Here is a 19,043-nt window from a genome sequence, read left to right on the forward strand (position 1 = left end):
GGGGTTCTTGGGTGGCTCAGTTGGTTGAACATGGACATTCAGGTAAGGTCATGATCTCAGGAACCTGGGATCAAGCCCTGCATGGAGCTCCCTGCTTGGTGGAGAGTCTGCTTCTCCCTCTCACTCTGCCCTTCCTGCTTGTGCTCTCTCTCTCTAATAAATAAATGAAATGTTAAAAAAAAAAAAAAAAGAAAGAAAGAAAAGAAAAGTCTTATTACTTCCACTCTACTCCATGAGCCTAGCAGAAAATGTTACAGGTCTCATTGTCACCACTGCAAAAAGCTTGCTATGATAGAAGCATAACCTGTATCTCAATATAGCCACATACAGTTATTTTTAAATATAGGCTATATGCAACATAGAAAACAGAAATTTAAGCAAAGAAATTAATAATTAATCATATCAAGATTATTCAAAATTATTTAAATGAACTTAAAGATTTGAAAGAAAATTTCTCAGAAGTATGCTAAATGTTAATTATAAAACATGTTTTTGGGGTGCCTGGATGACTCAGTAGGTTAAGTATGTGACTCTTTCCCCCTTTTTTATTTATTTATAATGGCTGAGATCGTGCCTGTCTTAGGTTGCCAATCCTCAGCACACATGCTTACCCGTCATCGGGTACTCTCCCTGGTCGAAGAGCCCCGGTCTTAGGTTGCTATGGTGTGGGATCAGTCTTACCCATCTTTGACTACCGATCTAGCATACTTAGCCATATCTGGGGGGAGGTACCAGCTTCAAGAGCCATCATGGCTTGAACCATGAGGTGTTGTTGTCGTTGATTGCGACGGACACGGCCACACACCCAACGTAACATTAGTACGTTAGCTGTGATTAAGAGAACAGCCATGGCACCAAGTCCGGCCCACTGTTTGAGGAACGAAACAGATTGCTGTAACATTTTTTTCCACTCACTAACAGAATAGTTACTTTGGTAGAATTTATGGATATAATTTGAGCTCGTAATTGCCTAGTTAAATTTTGAAATTGACGGTTCCAGGTACCATTAAGCATTCTTCCCAATTGTGGAGACAGATTGGCCGCTACTGATAAGTTATTGTAAGCTACGGGAGTAACACAAAGTCCCGCCATATTATGTATACATCCTGTTGAGATTATAGATTCTAAGACATCTATTTTTTCCTGTACTAGATCAACTCTTTGATTTACAATAAGGATCCCAGCATGCAAATGTCCGTTAATTTGTTCTTGCGTAGCCAATGCTTCAGCGACCATTCCTGTGACGTTGTTGAGCGTGGCGGCTGTCTGTACCGAGGCTGTCAATGCTACCGGGGCAGCAGTAGCAGCGGCAGCTGCGATAGCTGCAATAATGGCTGCTGTTATTCCAAAGTCTCGTTTATGTCGAAGCAGCACCGGCAGGTTGTCGGGGTTCACCTGTACTGGCATCGGGATATACGTCGGTATCTTGGCTATTACTGCTGAGTCTCCCACCGTGGCATTCCAACATTCTGATAGCAGACAATTCTGGGACTCACAAGAGAGACTAGATGACTTGTTAATAGTAGAAGCATTAAAAACTATGAAGAGAAAGGGAGCTCTAACACAGACGGGCGTTGGTGAGTAACTTATGTGCTTAGCTGAGGTGCAATTGCAAGTAACATTTGTTTCAAATCGAGAGCCTACGTGATAGTTGTACGTACAGTTACGCCATGTAGACCCATTAATAAAGTGAAGGCTTTCCAAGCCTGTACATGCCTGTGCAGCGTTGCAGAGCAGCCACCTATCTAGAAGGTGAGCTGACTCGCCTTGCGCCAGTTCTTGGTAGGTATAATTATAGCCAAAAAAGGTGGAGTTAGAGTAAGTGGGGATTTTAGGACTGAATGAGAATCCTGTTCCCACCCAAACTCCTGAGAGGCTACTATGGCAGCCACTCGTGCGGTGCAGCTCGCACAATAGCAGGCCTTGGTGCAGCAAGGTTTATACGGAGGAGGCCCCTTGTAAGGTGGCGCTGTTGGGGCTGGGCGCGTGGGCATAGGATCTAAGTTATCTACCACTTCCGTCTTTGTTTGTAACTGCACCATAGCTCCTTCTTCCGCTTTTACTTTCAGCTGCGCCATAACTTCCCCCTGCATTTTGAGCTGCGCCATAGCCTTCTTTAGCTCTTCCTCCTTTTTTGCAAGCTCCTTTTGCATCTTGCTCACCTTTTGGCTTTTGGGCGATTTCCCTCCTCTGCCCCTTTCATCATCGCTCGAGCTAGATCCCTCACTGTCTGAGTGTCCGTTTGAGCTTTCACTCTCAGAGCTAGTGTCCTTCAAGGAGCCTTTACAAGATTCCTCTTTCACTTGTTCTAAGATCTCCCCTCCCAGTTGCACTGCCTTGCGTATGGGCTCTCGCGGGGATTGCAAACAAACTTTCACTAAAGACCAAATGGCCAGGGTTCCCGGCGTAGTGCGCGGATCGCGTCTAAGGTCTTCTCCTAAATGCTCCCACTGAGGGATGTTTAATATCCCTTCCTCCAAAAACCAGGGAGCCGTTTGTCCCACTTCTCTCAAAAACAAACGAGCTGTTTTATTTTTTAAAGGAGTACCAATTGCTTTAAGGATATCAGAAAGCGGCCCCAGCATTTTATATGTGGCCATCTCGTTTCCCATACCGGAAAGCTTTCTACGCTCATCCTCGACTTGAGGAACTTTCCCTGTCACTAGACAGAAATAGGTGCACTCTTTACCTGATCGTCGCCGACTCCGTGCGTCTCTCACGATGAGATTCCCAGGTCTAAGCACCACTAGTCGCTCTCGCCAGCAAGAACGACTCGGAGACTCATGTAGCGGCGAACCTTTTTTATTAATCGCTTTTTCTTCCTCCTCGCTTTTTTCTTCCTCCTCCTCTTACCCCGGGCGCATGGGTTTTTATGCAGGCAGTGTTAATCAATCAGAGCATGATAACCAAACATAACCATACATGGCCATGCTGTGTTCATGCAGTGCGCATGCACCTCCCGCGTGAGTGGACCTAAATGAACAGCCAATCATATTCAGTCCCTTACAGCTCTTATAGTAGGCCTCCTGTACTGGCTCCCGACAACTCTTGGTTTTGGCCCAGGTTATGATCTCAGAGTACTGGGATTGAGCCTTGCCTCAGGCTCCACACTCAGCCAGGAATCTGCTTGAGGATTCTCCCTCCCTCTTCTGCCCCTCCCCCAACTTGTGTTTGCTCATGCTCTCTGAAGTAAATAAATAAATCTTTGAAAAAAGATTTATTATAAATTGTTTTATTATTTAATGAAAGAGGCTATATTTTCATAAAAAGAGTGATCAACATGGAAGATATAGTAGACGAGAAGCATTTCATGATTTAGATTGAGATTAGCAATCTATTCAAGATACCTATTTTTACATAAGAGCCTATGGAAGAGTTTTGAAATTTCAAAATGGTGAAAATAATCAATAGAAGGCAATATTTTACAACACATGAACATTTTAGGAAATTCAAACTTTACTGCCAAAAATAAGTTTCACTGAATACAACTACATCCTATGGTACACCTGTGGCTGCTCACATGCTCCAACAAGAGTTGAGTTGTTGTGACAGAGATGATACAGGCTACAGAGCCCAAAATTTTAACTACCTGGCCCTTTAAAGGAAAGTTTATCCAACACCCAGGGTAGATGATTAAACAAACAAACAAAATCCTCTGAACAAAATATATCACATATCCTAATTGTTATAATCTCTGTCCCCTTACTATTTCTCTCTCTCTCTTTCTCCCTTCCTCCTTCTTTCTCTTGCTGTTTGAATTACTTCTAAGCCTTTAATGACTCATTAATTACTTCAGGAAAGCATTTAAATTCCAGGCCACAACTTCAAAACTCCTAAATCTAGCACTAACCAAATTATCCCAGTAGTACCTCCTATGTCCATAAACAGCAAAATCCTGACAAGTTTTCCCCAACTCATCATCCTCACAAATCTGGAGGGTTTGCCATCTTATTCCTGCTCCTGAAGGAAAGCCTACCCTCTGCATTCAGTCCTGGATTCAAAATCTTCCCTTTCTATCAAACCACTGTATTTCACTCGAGGACAGAGTACATCTCTCCTCTTCTTTTTTTTTTAACACTTTCCATTGATGACATCCCACCATGTATCATACTTGGTCCATCCATTTTTTTTTTCTTTTTGCATTAAGGACCCCAAATGTTAAGTAATATTTCCTCACTTTTATAATATCTACTCCTAATATACAAATTACTGCATCTCTCTCCTATAATTAAGGGCTACTTCTCCTATGACTTGGATTCTTTAACTACTCCTCACAGTGTTTTTCAAGTTCTAAGTACTTGATCTCTTTTGATTGTATCTAGCATTTTCTGAAACAAAACCAGTGATATAGAAATCCATCCATATTTAAAAAACAATGATTACATGAACCATATATTTATGTTTTATTTTCTTTGTTTTAAAGACTTCATTTTTTTTTTTATTTGACAGAGAGAGAGAGAGAGAGAGAGCATGCATGCATACACAAGCATCAGAACAGTAGGCAGAGGGAGAGGGAGAAGCAGGCTCCCGCTGAGCAGAGAGCCCCACATGGGGCTCATTCCCAGGACCCTGGAATCATGACCTAAGCCGAAGGCAGACACTTAATTGACTGAGCCATGCAGGCGCCCTATATTTTTGTGTTAAATTTATGAAAAACCTATGAGAACAGAAAAAGGAGGGAAGGAGGGGAGACAGAGAGAGGAACAAGGCCTTCGAAAGCAACAGCAGATTATACCAACAAAGCCCCTGGTCTGACATCTGCGTTCCAGCCCCAGTATCCAGATCTCTGCTGAATGAAATGGTAGAATCAGTGCTGTGGCCATCTGTACCAATCCACTGAACACTAATGTTCTTGCTGCAGCTGATAGTTGAGACCTCTGCAGCACGATAAAGTGCCTGGAAATTCTATTTGCCATTTTGTGGAAAGGGGTAGGAAATATTGATCAAGGCTATAACATAAGAGTTCATTCAATTCAAAGCAATACAGATACATTAAGACAACAAATATTTTCAACTAAAGAATAAAGGGGTTGGTTGTGCATCTGATATGCATAATTATGAACAGTTGCTACCTTCCTAATTGGATGACTGGGAAAAGCTTTTTAGCTGTAGGCATCCAACTGCCAGGGTCACAATTGTGCACTGTGTACACTGGTGTCTGATGAACTGCCTTCATACCCACAGCTCTTGCCATGTCTAAAAGTACTCACCTTTAGACTTGCAATAAAAAAAGCCAATCAGCCTTAATTTACATTATGATAAGAAATGGGAAAGGAGCGTGTTGCTAGTAAATGAGAAATATAACTTTTTCCTTAAAACCTGTGACAAATTCAAATCAGCTAAATCACAAAAAAGGTCATCTTGTGTTATTTCCTGAAGCCACAAGTCTCTGAATTTTTATCTACTAATTTATACATAGTTCATACAAAAATGCTGACTTAATTTTGGTTCCAATGAATTTGGAGTTATGTATATTTGCACAAAAATATTATATTTAATTCAGGATACAGGGCTGTCAGAATAGTATGTAAGCTGATAAAAATAGATTCTGGCATCATTGAAGCAACAACAGCCAAAGGAGCAACTGCCTTTGGAAATTGGAACGAGACTAGTGATCCAGGGAGAGCACTGGTATTTTCATGGTCCTGTGGACCTGGTCTTCATTTTATCTGAAATTATCTGGATACTCCTCGTCCATTTCACACAGTCCACTGTGCAGCATATAGATGCCTGTGTCAGCCATCCACATTGTTTTTTTTTTTTTTTAAATAGCAACTTTCTATAACAAAGTAGATTTTATCCAAAAAATAGCTGTCATACAGTAGGGAAAAATGCAACTTTCAGAGTAGGATGAAGGAGGCATTTCTTCCAATGCACTGCTATACTGCTAAAAAACTAGGTTAAGATTTAGCTTACCTCTCAGATAATACACTGCAGCAAAATCAGCAGGGAATTTATGTCTGCCAGGGAATAGTTATAGTGACAGATATAGATACTGCAATCTGGTTTCTTTCTAATTGTTCTGTCATTCAAAACATTTGTGTGAAGATTAAGAAAAAAAAAAAAAAGATGATACTTAAGTATGGGTAAGGCTGAGATATAGAGTGAAAAGCATCCTTATCCCCCAGGTGCCTGTTTCCTGCATTCTTGCCTTTGTGTCTATGAATTTCAATATTTGTTAAGTACAACTCTGTTGTGCTGTAATAAGAGTCTTTCAAAATACAACAGACTAGAGCATGAGTCGAGCCTCCATGTTTTATGATGCTATTTCCCCAGGCAGCCCAGCTTACTGCACCTCATCTCACCCCAGCGTTAGCATTAGAGGGAAATATTAAGAGTTCCATCATTGCCTGAAAGGTGAAATACACCTTTGAAGGCTTCACAGAGACTAGGAATGGAAATATTATAAAAATGTCACCAGAGAATTAAAAACATTCCATATTTGTATCTCAGGTTTAAGAGTAAATGCCTGAAAGTCTGTTCTGATACTAAGTTTCAACAAAACATTATCAGGCAATGGCTTTAGATATAATGTGGCAAGATTATTTTTCTAATTATAATTTGTTAAGCAAAAAACATGCAACATATAAATATAACAGCAAAAGAATATAGCTAAATCTAAAACTAAATTATTAGAGTAAGTTCTTCATTATTTGATATCCTACTAAATACAATTTTTTATGAACAGCATGTGTACTAAAGCCCTATGTGAGAGCGGTAAAACAGCATGGGTAATTGGTCTCCTGCATCAGTATCTTAAAGCTATTAAAATTAGCATGTATTTTTCAATTTCATTTAAAACTTCAAAGTCTCAAAGTCTCAAAATTAAAACAACATTTTCTGCCATACTGTAAGGACCATGAGGGTGTGTGTGTGTGTGTGCGTGTATTTTTTTGTATTTGCTCTGATAAAGATGATTTCCCAAAGCAATTCATGAGAGAAAATAAGTGCCCAGAAAAGTCTTTAAATAAATAAAATAGTAATTATTTCCAGAAGTAACACTAACAAAAAGCATTTTTAAAATTTCTGTGCTTGACAACTTTTTGGTTTTTTGCAATTTATAAAAAAAAATTCTGGCAGTTTCCTTTAAGTGATTTTATTGTTGGTTCTATTTCAAAGTATCACACTGATCTTTTTATTTTATTTTTTTTTATAAACATATATTTTTATCCCCAGGGGTACAGGTCTGTGAATCACCAGGTTTACACACTTCACAGCACTCACCAAAACACATACCCTCCCCAATGTCCATAATCCCACCCCCTTCTCCCAAAACCCCTCCCCCCGGCAACCCTCAGTTTGTTTTGTGAGATTAAGAGTCACTTATGGTTTGTCTAGCTCCCAATCCCATCTTGTTTCATTGATTCTTCTCCTACCCACTTAAGCCCCCATGTTGCATCACCACTTCCTCATATCAGGGAGATCATATGATAGTTGTCTTTCTCTGCTTGACTTATTTCGCTAAGCATGATACGCTCTAGTTCCATCCATGTTGTCGCAAATGGCAAGATTTCATTTCTTTTGATGGCTGCATAGTATTCCATTGCGTATATATACTACATCTTCTTGATCCATTCATCTGTTGATGGACATCTAGGTTCTTTCCATAGTTTGGCTATTGTGGACATTGCTGCTATAAACATTCGGGTGCACATGCCCCTTTGGATCACTATGTTTGTGTCTTTAGGGTAAATACCCAATAGTGCAATTGCTGGGTCATAGGGCAGTTCTATTTTCAACATTTTGAGGAACCTCCATGCTGTTTTCCAGAGTGGCTGCACCAGCTTGCATTCCCACCAACAGTGTAGGAGGGTTCCCCTTTCTCCGCATCCTCGCCAGCATCTGTCATTTCCTGACTTGTTGATTTTAGCCATTCTGACTGGTGTGAGGTGATATCTCATTGTGGTTTTGATTTGTATTTCCCTGATGCCGAGTGATATGGAGCACTTTTTCATGTGTCTGTTGGCCATCTGGATGTCTTCTTTGCAGAAATGTCTGTTCATGTCCTCTGCCCATTTCTTGATTGGATTATTTGCCAGACGGCTTCCCAGGGGAATTCTACCAAACATTTAAAGAAGAACTAATTCCTATTCTCCTGAAACTGTTCCAAAAAAATAGAAATGGAAGGAAAACTTCCAAACTCATTTTATGAGGCTAGCATCACCTTGATCCCCAAACCAGACAAGGATCCCACCAAAAAAGAGAGCTATAGACCAATATCCTTGATGAACACAGATGCGAAAATACTCAACAAAATACTAGCCAATAGGATTCAACAATACATTAAAAAGATTATTCACCACGACCAAGTGGGATTTATTCCAGGGCTGCAAGGTTGGTTAAACATCCGCAAATCAGTCAATGTGATACAACACACCAATAAAAGAAAGAACAAGAACCATATGATACTCTCAATAGATGCTGAAAAAGCATTTGACAAAGTACAGCATCCCTTCCTGATCAAAACTCTTCAAAGTGTAGGGATAGAGGGCACATACCTCAATATCATCAAAGCCATCTATGAAAAACCCACCGCAAATATCATTCTCAATGGAGAAAAACTGAAAGCTTTTCCGCTAAGGTCAGGAACACGGCAGGGATGTCCATTATCACCACTGCTATTCAACATAGTACTAGAGGTCCTAGCCTCAGCAATCAGACAACAAAAGGAAATTAAAGGCATCCAAATCGGCAAAGAAGAAGTCAAATTATCACTCTTCGCAGATGATATGATACTATATGTGGAAAACCCAAAAGACTCCACTCCAAAACTGCTAGAACTTATACAGGAATTCAGTAAAGTGTCAGGATATAAAATCAATGCACAGAAATCAGTTGCATTTCTCTACACCAACAGCAAGACAGAAGAAAGAGAAATTAAGGAGTCAATCCCATTTACAATTGCACCCAAAACCATAAGATACCTAGGAATAAACCTAACCAAAGAGACACAGAATCTATACTCAGAAAACTATAAAGTACTCATGAAAGAAATTGAGGAAGACACAAAGAAATGGAAAAATGTTCCATGCTCCTGGATTGGAAGAATAAATATTGTGAAAATGTCTATGCTACCTAAAGCAATCTACACATTTAATGCAATTCCTATCAAAGGACCATCCATCTTTTTCAAAGAAATGGAACAAATAATGCTAAAATTTATATGGAACCAGAAAAGACCTCGAATAGCCAAAGGGATATTGAAAAAGAAAGCCAACGTTGGTGGCATCACAATTCCGGACTTCAAGCTCTATTACAAAGCTGTCATCATCAAGACAGCATGGTACTGGCACAAAAACAGACACATAGATCAATGGAACAGAATAGAGAGCCCAGAAATAGACCCTCAACTCTACAGTCAACTAATCTTCGACAAAGCAGGAAAGAATGTCCAATGGAAAAAAGACAGCCTCTTCAATAAATGGTGCTGGGAAAATTGGACAGCCACATGCAGAAAAATGAAATTGGACCATTTCCTTACACCACACACAAAAATAGACTCAAAATGGATGAAGGATCTCAATGTGCGAAAGGAATCCATCAAAATCCTTGAGGAGAACACAGGCAGCAACCTCTTCGACCTCAGCCGCAGCAACATCTTCCTAGGAACAACGCCAAAGGCAAGGGAAGCAAGGGAAAAAATGAACTATTGGGATTTCATCAAGATCAAAAGCTTTTGCACAGCAAAGGAAACAGTGAACAAAATCAAAAGACAACTGACAGAATGGGAGAAGATATTTGCAAACGACATATCAGATAAAGGACTAGTGTCCAGAATCTATAAAGAACTTAGCAAACTCAACACCCACACTGATCTTTAAATTGGGTTGAATCGCATCCCCCTCAAATTTACAAGTTGAAGTCTTAACCTTCTGCACCTCAGAATGCGACCTTATTTGGAGATAGGGTCTTCACAGAAGCAATCAAGTTAAAATGTCATTAGGGTGAGCTTTAATCTAGTATGGCTGGTTTCCTTCATAAAGGATAGAAACACACATAGAGAGAATACCATATGAAAATGAAAGCAGAAACCAGGGTGATGTTTCTATAGCCAAGAGACATGAAGCATTACCAGTAAACCACCAGAAGCTGGGGGATAGGCATGGAACAAAGTCTCCCTCAGAGCCCTTAGAAGGAAGGAACCCTTGATGAAATCCCAGTAGTTCATTTTTTCCCTTGCTTCCCTTGCCTTTTGCGTTGTTCCTAGGAAGATGTTGCTGCGGCAGAGGTCGAAGAGGTTTCTGCCCGTGTTCTCCTCAAGGATTTTGATGGATTCCTTTCATACATTGAGGTCCTTCATCCATTTTGAGTCTATTTTTGTGTGTGGTGTAAGGAAATGGTCCAATTTCATTTTTCTGCATGTGGCTGTCCAATTTTCCCAGCACCATTTATAGCAGCAATGTCCACAATAGCCAAACTATGGAAAGAACCTAGATGTCCATCAACAGATGAATGGATCAAGAAGATGTGGTATATATACACAATGGAATACTATGCAGCCATCAAAAGAAATGAAATCTTGCCATTTGCAACAACATGGATGGAACTAGAGCGTATCATGCTTAGCGAAATAAGTCAAGCAGAGAAAGACAACTATCATATGATCTCCCTGATATGAGGAAGTGGTGATGCAACATGGAGGCTTAAGTGGGTAGAAGAAGAATAAATGAAACAAGATGGGATTGGGAGGGAGACAAACCATAAGTGACTCTTAATCTCACGAAACAAACTGAGGGTTGCCGGGGGGAGGGGGTTTGGGAGAAGGGGGTGGGATTATGGACATTGGGGAGGGTATGTGATTTGGTGAGTGCTGTGAAGTGTGTAAACCTGGTGATTCACAGACCTGTACCCCTGGGGATAAAAATATATGTTTATAAAAAATAAAAAATTAAAATTAAAAAAAAAAAAAAGAAGAAGGAAGGAACCCTCTAACATCTTGACTTTGCACTTCTAGCCTCAGGAACCAAGAAAATAAATTTCTGTTATGTAAGCCACCCAGTTTGTGATACTTTGTTACAGCAGCCCTGGAAAACTAATACTGATATTAGCAAACCATTAATGTGTATTAGGTTCGTTTGGTAGTTCTTTCTCAGGAAATACAATAATTATTATTTTTTAAAAGACCTCTTTTTAAAAAGATTTTATGTATTTATTTATTTGAGACAGAAAGGGGGTGAGAGAGACAAAAGGAGCAGGGCAGCAGCAGAGGGAGAGGGGGAAGCAGGCTCCTCACTGGCAGGGAGCCCCTTGTGGGGTTGATCCCAGGACCCTGAGCCAAAGACAGAGGCTTAACTGACTGAGCCCCCAGGGGCCTGGAAATACAATTATTATTCATAGCATGCCATGAATATTATATCATTTAATAAGAAAATATGTTATATTTATGTATTTATATATTTTATATATTATATATTAATATCTTTTATTTTATATATATTATATTTCCTTATAAAATACATTGAGTAAGAAGAAAATATATTTTACTTAAAAACACTATTATTCTTATTTAAAAAAAAACTTCACAAAATAGCTTTTCTTCCACATTTGAAAGAGATATTTTTCAAACCCTAAAAAGTTTTCAATTAATTTTTCAAGAACTATCATGAATAATAACAATATTTTGCAGTTTTCAATGAAGATAGCTTTTATAACATTTATATGTTATAAAATAAATATAAAAATAACTATATCTTATATTTATAAAGAATTTTATGATTAAAATTAAGTCCTTTAATCCTCATGACTCTATGAGGCAATATCTTAGGCATTATTTTTGCAAATTTGATCACATGTCAAATTGACCAATACCTGGAAGTACTAGACAGTAGACTGTTGAATGGGACAGAGTTTTGAAAGAAGGGAAAATTTAATACAATGTTTTTTTGTGTGATTATTATTATTATATATTACTATTGCATGTAAGTACCATATGAAAATAAATCGCCCTAGTACTTTAAGTCAAACCCCTCCCTAAAGTCCTTTAATGAGACTTGGCAGAGATATGTGTCTTCAACTCTAGCTTTGTTTAAATTTTAAACTCTTCAAATTAACTACAATTGGAAAATGTTTGCTTACTTTGCTCAAAGTTCTCGCAAGCTCAGCAAATCTTTTTAGAACACAGACTTAACTTTCTACCTTCCTTTCTGTCTCTGCTACACAGTACTTCAATAATGTTATTTAATCTTTTAAAACGTCTCCTTTTAACTACTCATTATGTGTGTTTGTGTGTTAGATATCTTACCCATGCTAAGAAAAATTTGCCTACACATCTATAACTGTGATTATTCATAACTTAAAAGTCAAATCCAGGTCATATAACTTAAGCTTGAGTTAGAGTATGTTTAAAATAAATGACTATTCACTTATAAAGTTGAAGAATTAAAGTACATGTTTTCAGAAATTTTATTTTTAAATAGTTTGTTATTTTTGCAATTACTCTTCCTTTGTCATTGATAACTTTGAAAAATATTTCAGAATATTATGAGAGGTCACCTCTCATAGTTAATAATAAGTATACACTGGTCAAAGTATTAACTAAAGATTTGAAGCTATTGCTCATATTTGCCTTTTAAGTGGTCTTATTTTATACTTAAGTGCAAAACTTCACCTAAATATAAGAATATAACATTTTGGGGAGTGTCTTATATAACACAAAGCATCTCTACTAACAAAAATTTGTATTTGCTTCCCCTCAATTGGAGTGAAAAGTCAATTCTCCAAGGTCAGATCTCAGTTGGAGCATGTTTTTTTATGACTTCCTGCAATAATTGAAGGTACTGATAAAAATGAAAACTCTGGAGTGCCCAGATATAGTCCTCTACACAGGTGAAAAGTAATTTTTCTCCTCAACCAAAAGTTTATAAATCACATTTATGCAGAAGTTCACACTTAGTCACTGATGCCAGTGAAACCTTGACTGCCTCTACAAATAACTATTCCAGTGATAAAGCAGCTTCTGCGGGCAACCTTGTAGCATTGTTCCTGTTAAAATGGCTGCTAACTACCCAAATTTGATTTACAGTGAATACTCTGATAAGAAAAAAGTTCTCCATAACTTGGGGGCTTTCCCCATGCTGTGTCTACAGTGTTAGTGATTCTGGTCACAGTAGATTGGCAACCTCATCACCATATCTTCATAACACTTTCGGTTACTGTGGGATGTTCATGCCTTTGTTTTCATTTTACCTAATACTGCGTCACAGAAAAACAGAAAGATCCTAGAATGCCTTTCTTTCTCTTTTCTTTTTTGCTTCTTTTATTTTTATTCCCTTTCTGACATTATTAATGCCTCCAATGTAAAAGGAACTTGTTTTATATTTAACATTAGTGAACATATGAATAAACATCTTAGAGATTGGCATATAACAGAATCACAAGTATAAACAGAATAACAGAAACATAAGTGAAAAGGATCTGTTTATATATCCACAGTACAGGTGTTGTTTTTCCCAGTATTGGGAGATGTATTCACATTTCTAAACTTTCTAATTGCAAACTCCTAGCATTGTCCTGAATAAATACCTTCTTGAGGTTTTAAAGATTGCTGTAAGTTTATCTAAGTGAATGAAGACATCTTCTACTGAGGAATAATGTTTAACTGGGAGTGAGTCCTTTGCTTTGGTAATATTCTCAACTCACTGTAAAGGGAATCTCTCACTTTCAAAATGTAATACTGTTTTGATGTTCAGCAAGCTCATATTAATATTAATGAATTTGAGATCAGTTTTGTACCTGGAAAATCAGTAAAAAGCATAAATGCATTTCACTAAGAAGACTACAAGAACACTCTCTGGCATATAAAAGGTACCTAGAGTCACTGTCTAAAGATCAAAATATGTCAACTGTTAATTTGTTGTACTGTATAAAGTAAGCATTCATAGCCTTTTGTTATTCTTGTTAATAACGTTGCCAATTACAGTGTTATGATATTTCTTTGAACATAATAATATGTGTATACAATATATGCTTTACTTATCATAAGTGGACTTCCAAAGAGCAAATGAACATAAACCAGTTCAGTAGAAAAACAAAGATTGTTACTTAGGGCTAAACTTTAAGGCTCAAAGCTTCCACTGATGAATGATTTTCTTATACAAATTTCTTAGCACTAAGAGTGCAGTAGCCATATCTTTCTACTAACCTCTGCTTCCAGGGCTTAATAAAAAGCCTAACTTAGGGCTGCCTGGGTGGCTCAGTTGTTAAGGGTATGCTTTAGGCTCAGGTCATGATCCCAGGGTCCTGGGATCAAGTCCCATATCGGGCTCCCTGTTACCTGGGAAGCCTGCTTCTCCCTCTCCCACTCTCCTTGCTTGTGTTCCCTCTCTCACTCTCTCTCCCTCAAATAAATAAATAAAATCTTGATAAAAAAAAAAAAGTCTTAGAGTCTGTGTTCAATAAAGTTATTTTTTTTAATTAAATCTCATGAAATTGGCAGTGTATAATATGTTTGAATGAATAAATGAATTTTGATCAGTTAAAAAGGCCCACTTTAAATAATGTTAGCTTCATCCGTGCCATTAATATCACTTCAGTTAACTTAAAAACTAAAGATAATTAAATTAAATTATATCAATATTAATAATCATTTTATTTTATTTTATTTTTTATTTATTTATTTATTTTTTTTTATTTTTATTTTTTATAAACATATATTTTTTATATACATATATTTTTATCCCCAGGTCTGTGAATCACCAGGTTTACACACTTCACAGCACTCACCAAATCACATACCCTCCCCAATGTCCATAATCCCACCACCTTCTCCCCAACCCCCTCCCCCCGGCAACCCTCAGTTTGTTTTGTGAGATTAAGAGTCACTTATGGTTTGTCTCCCTCCCAATCCCATCTTGTTTCATTTATTCTTCTACCCACTTAAGCCTCCATGTTGCATCACCACTTCCTCATATCAGGGAGATCATATGATAGTTGTCTTTCTCTGCTTGACTTATTTCGCTAAGCATGATACGCTCTAGTTCCATCCATGTTGTTGCAAATGGCAAGATTTCATTTCTTTTGATGGCTGCATAGTATTCCATTGTGTATATATACCACATCTTCTTGATCCATTCATCTGTTGATGGACATCTAGGTTCTTTCCATAGTTTGGCTATTGTGGACATTGCTGCTATAAACATTCGGGTGCATGTGTCCCTTTGGATCACTACATTTGTATCTTTAGGGTAAATACCCAATAGTGCAATTGCTGGGTCATAGGGCAGTTCTATTTTCAACATTTTGAGGAACCTCCATGCTGTTTTCCAGAGTGGCTGCACCAGCTTGCATTCCCACCAACAGTGTAGGAGGGTTCCCCTTTCTCCGCATCCTCGCCAGCATCTGTCATTTCCTGACTTGTTGATTTTAGCCATTCTGACTGGTGTGAGGTGATATCTCATTGTGGTTTTGATTTGTATTTCCCTGATGCCAAGTGATATGGAGCACTTTTTCATGTGTCTGTTGGCCATCTGGATGTCTTCTTTGCAGAAATGTCTGTTCATGTCTTCTGCCCATTTCTTGATTGGATTATTTGTTCTTTGGGTGTTGAGTTTGCTAAGTTCTTTATAGATTCTGGACACTAGTCCTTTATCTGATATGTCGTTTGCAAATATCTTCTCCCATTCTGTCAGTTGTCTTTTGATTTTGTGAACTGTTTCCTTTGCTGTGCAAAAGCTTTTGATCTTGATGAAATCCCAGTAGTTCATTTTTTCCCTTGCTTCCCTTGCCTTTTGCGTTGTTCCTAGGAAGATGTTGCTGCGGCAGAGGTCGAAGAGGTTGCTGCCCGTGTTCTCCTCAAGGATTTTGATGGATTCCTTTCGTACATTGAGGTCCTTCATCCATTTTGAGTCTATTTTTGTGTGTGGTGTAAGGAAATGGTCCAATTTCATTTTTCTGCATGTGGCTGTCCAATTTTCCCAGCACCATTTATTGAAAAGGCTGTCTTTTTTCCATTGGACATTCTTTCCTGCTTTGTCGAAGATTAGTTGACCATAGAGTTGAGGGTCTATTTCTGGGCTCTCTATTCTGTTCCATTGATCTATGTGTCTGTTTTTGTGCCAGTACCATGCTGTCTTGATGATGACAGCTTTGTAATAGAGCTTGAAGTCCGGAATTGTGATGCCACCAACGTTGGCTTTCTTTTTCAATATCCCTTTGGCTATTCGAGGTCTTTTCTGGTTCCATATAAATTTTAGAATTATTTGTTCCATTTCTTTGAAAAAGATGGATGGTACTTTGATAGGAATTGCATTAAATGTGTAGATTGCTTTAGGTAGCATAGACATTTTCACAATATTTATTCTTCCAATCCAGGAGCATGGAACATTTTTCCATTTCTTTGTGTCTTCCTCAATTTCTTTCATGAGTACTTTATAGTTTTCTGAGTATAGATTCTGTGTCTCTTTGGTTAGGTTTATTCCTAGGTATCTTATGGTTTTGGATGCAATTGTAAATGGGATTGACTCCTTAATATCTCTTTCTTCTGTCTTGCTGTTGGTGTAGAGAAATGCAACTGATTTCTGTGCATTGATTTTATATCCTGACACTTTACTGAATTCCTGTATAAGTTCTAGCAGTTTTGGAGTGGAGTCTTTTGGGTTTTCCACATATAGTATCATATCATCTGCGAAGAGTGATAATTTGACTTCTTCTTTGCCGATTTGGATGCCTTTAATTTCCTTTTGTTGTCTGATTGCTGAGGCTAGGACCTCTAGTACGATGTTGAATAGCAGTGGTGATAATGGACATCCCTGCCGTGTTCCTGACCTTAGCGGAAAAGCTTTCAGTTTTTCTCCATTGAGAATGATATTTGCGGTGGGTTTTTCATAGATGGCTTTGATGATATTGAGGTATGTGCCCTCTATCCCTACACTTTGAAGAGTTTTGATCAGGAAGGGATGTTGTACTTTGTCAAATGCTTTTTCAGCATCTATTGAGAGTATCATATGGTTCTTGTTCTTACTTTTATTGATGTGTTGTATCACATTGACTGATTTGCGGATGTTGAACCAACCTTGCAGCCCTGGAATAAATCCCACTTGGTCGTGGTGAATAATCTTTTTAATGTACTGTTGAATCCGATTGGCTAGTATTTTGTTGAGTATTTTCGCATCTGTGTTCATCAAGGATATCGGTCTATAGCTCTCTTTTTTGGTGGGATCCTTGTCTGGTTTTGGGATCAAGGTGATGCTGGCCTCATAAAATGAGTTTGGAAGTTTTCCTTCCATTTCTATTTTTTGGAACAGTTTCAGGAGAATAGGAATTAGTTCTTCTTTAAATGTTTGGTAGAATTCCCCCGGGAAGCCGTCTGGCCCTGGGCTTTTGTTTGTTTGGAGATTTTTAATGACTGTTTCAATCTCCTTACTGGTTATGGGTCTGTTCAGGCTTTCTATTTCTTCATGGTTCAGTTGTGGTAGTTTATATGTTTCTAGGAATGCATCCATTTCTTCCAGATTGTCAAATTTATTGCCGTAGAGTTGCTCATAGTATGTTCTTATAATAGTTTGTATTTCCTTGGTGTTAGTTGTGATCTCTCCTCTTTCATTCATGATTTTATTTATTTGGGTCCTTTCTCTTTTCTTTTTGATAAGTCGGGCCAGGGGTTTATCAATTTTATTAATTCTTTCAAAGAACCAGCTCCTAGTTTCGTTGATTTGTTCTATTGTTTTTTTGGTTTCTATTTCATTGATTTCTGCTCTGATCTTTATGATTTCTCTTCTCCAGCTGGGCTTAGGGTTTCTTTCTTGTTCCTTCTCCAGCTCCTTTAGGTGTAGGGTTAGGTTGTGTACCTGAGACCTTTCTTGTTTCTTGAGAAAGGCTTGTACCGCTATATATTTTCCTCTCAGGACTGCCTTTGTTGTGTCCCACAGATTTTGAACCGTTGTATTTTCATTATCATTTGTTTCCATGATTTTTTTCAATTCTTCTTTAATTTCCCGGTTGACCCATTCATTCTTTAGAAGGATACTGTTTAGTCTCCATGTATTTGGGTTCTTTCCAAACTTCCTTTTGTGGTTGAGTTCTAGCTTTAGAGCATTGTGGTCTGAAAATATGCAGGGAATGATCCCAATCTTTTGATACCGGTTGAGTCCTGATTTAGGACCGAGGATGTGATCTATTCTGGAGAATGTACCATGTGCACTAGAGAAGAATGTGTATTCTGTTGCTTTGGGATGAAATGTTCTGAATATATCTGTGATGTCCATCTGGTCCAGTGTGTCGTTTAAGGCCTTTATTTCCTTGCTGATCTTTTGCTTGGATGATCTGTCCATTTCAGTGAGGGGAGTGTTAAAGTCCCCTACTATTATTGTATTGTTGTTGATGTGTTTCTTTGATTTTGTTATTAATTGGTTTATATAGTTGGCTGCTCCCACGTTGGGGGCATAGATATTTAAAATTGTTAAATCTTCTTGTTGGACAGACCCTTTGAGTATGATATAGTGTCCTTCCTCATCTCTTATTATAGTCTTTGGCTTAAAATCTAATTGATCTGATATAAGGATTGCCACTCCTGCTTTCTTCTGATGTCCATTAGCATGGTAAATTCTTTTCCACCCCCTCACTTTAAATCTGGAGGTGTCTTCGGGCTTAAAATGTGTTTCTTGGAGGCAACATATAGATGGGTTTTGTTTTTTTATCCATTCTGATACCCTGTGTCTTTTGACAGGGGCATTTAGCCCATTCACATTCAGGGTAACTATTGAGAGATATGAATTTAGTGCCATTGTATTGCCTGTAAGGTGACTGTTACTGTATATGGTCTCTGTTCCTTTCTGATCTACCACTTGTAGGCTCTCTCTTTGCTTAGAGGACCCCTTTCAATATTTCCTGTAGAGCTGGTTTGGTATTTGCAAATTCTTTCAGTTGTTGTTTGTCCTGGAAGCTTTTAATCTCTCCTTCTATTTTCAATGATAGCCTAGCTGGATATAGTATTCTTGGCTGCATGTTTTTCTCGTTTAGTGCTCTGAAAATATCATGCCAGCTCTTTCTGGCCTGCCAGGTCTCTGTGGATAAGTCAGCTGCCAATCTAATATTTTTACCATTGTATG

The 19,043-nt window shown here is 38.2% G+C and overlaps 1 non-coding gene across 1 annotated transcript; it reads right to left on the reverse strand.

The window, feature by feature from the left end:
• Positions 1-246: 246 nt before the first annotated feature.
• LOC131826263 (small nucleolar RNA SNORA1) lies at positions 247-349 on the reverse strand. The gene has a single exon (XR_009351512.1). It is a non-coding gene; the product is annotated as a small nucleolar RNA SNORA1 (small nucleolar RNA).
• Positions 350-19,043: the final 18,694 nt, after the last annotated feature.

The sequence above is a fragment of the Mustela lutreola genome, chromosome 2 (assembly GCF_030435805.1).
Source record: "Mustela lutreola isolate mMusLut2 chromosome 2, mMusLut2.pri, whole genome shotgun sequence".
Classification (NCBI taxonomy): Eukaryota; Metazoa; Chordata; class Mammalia; order Carnivora; family Mustelidae; genus Mustela; species Mustela lutreola.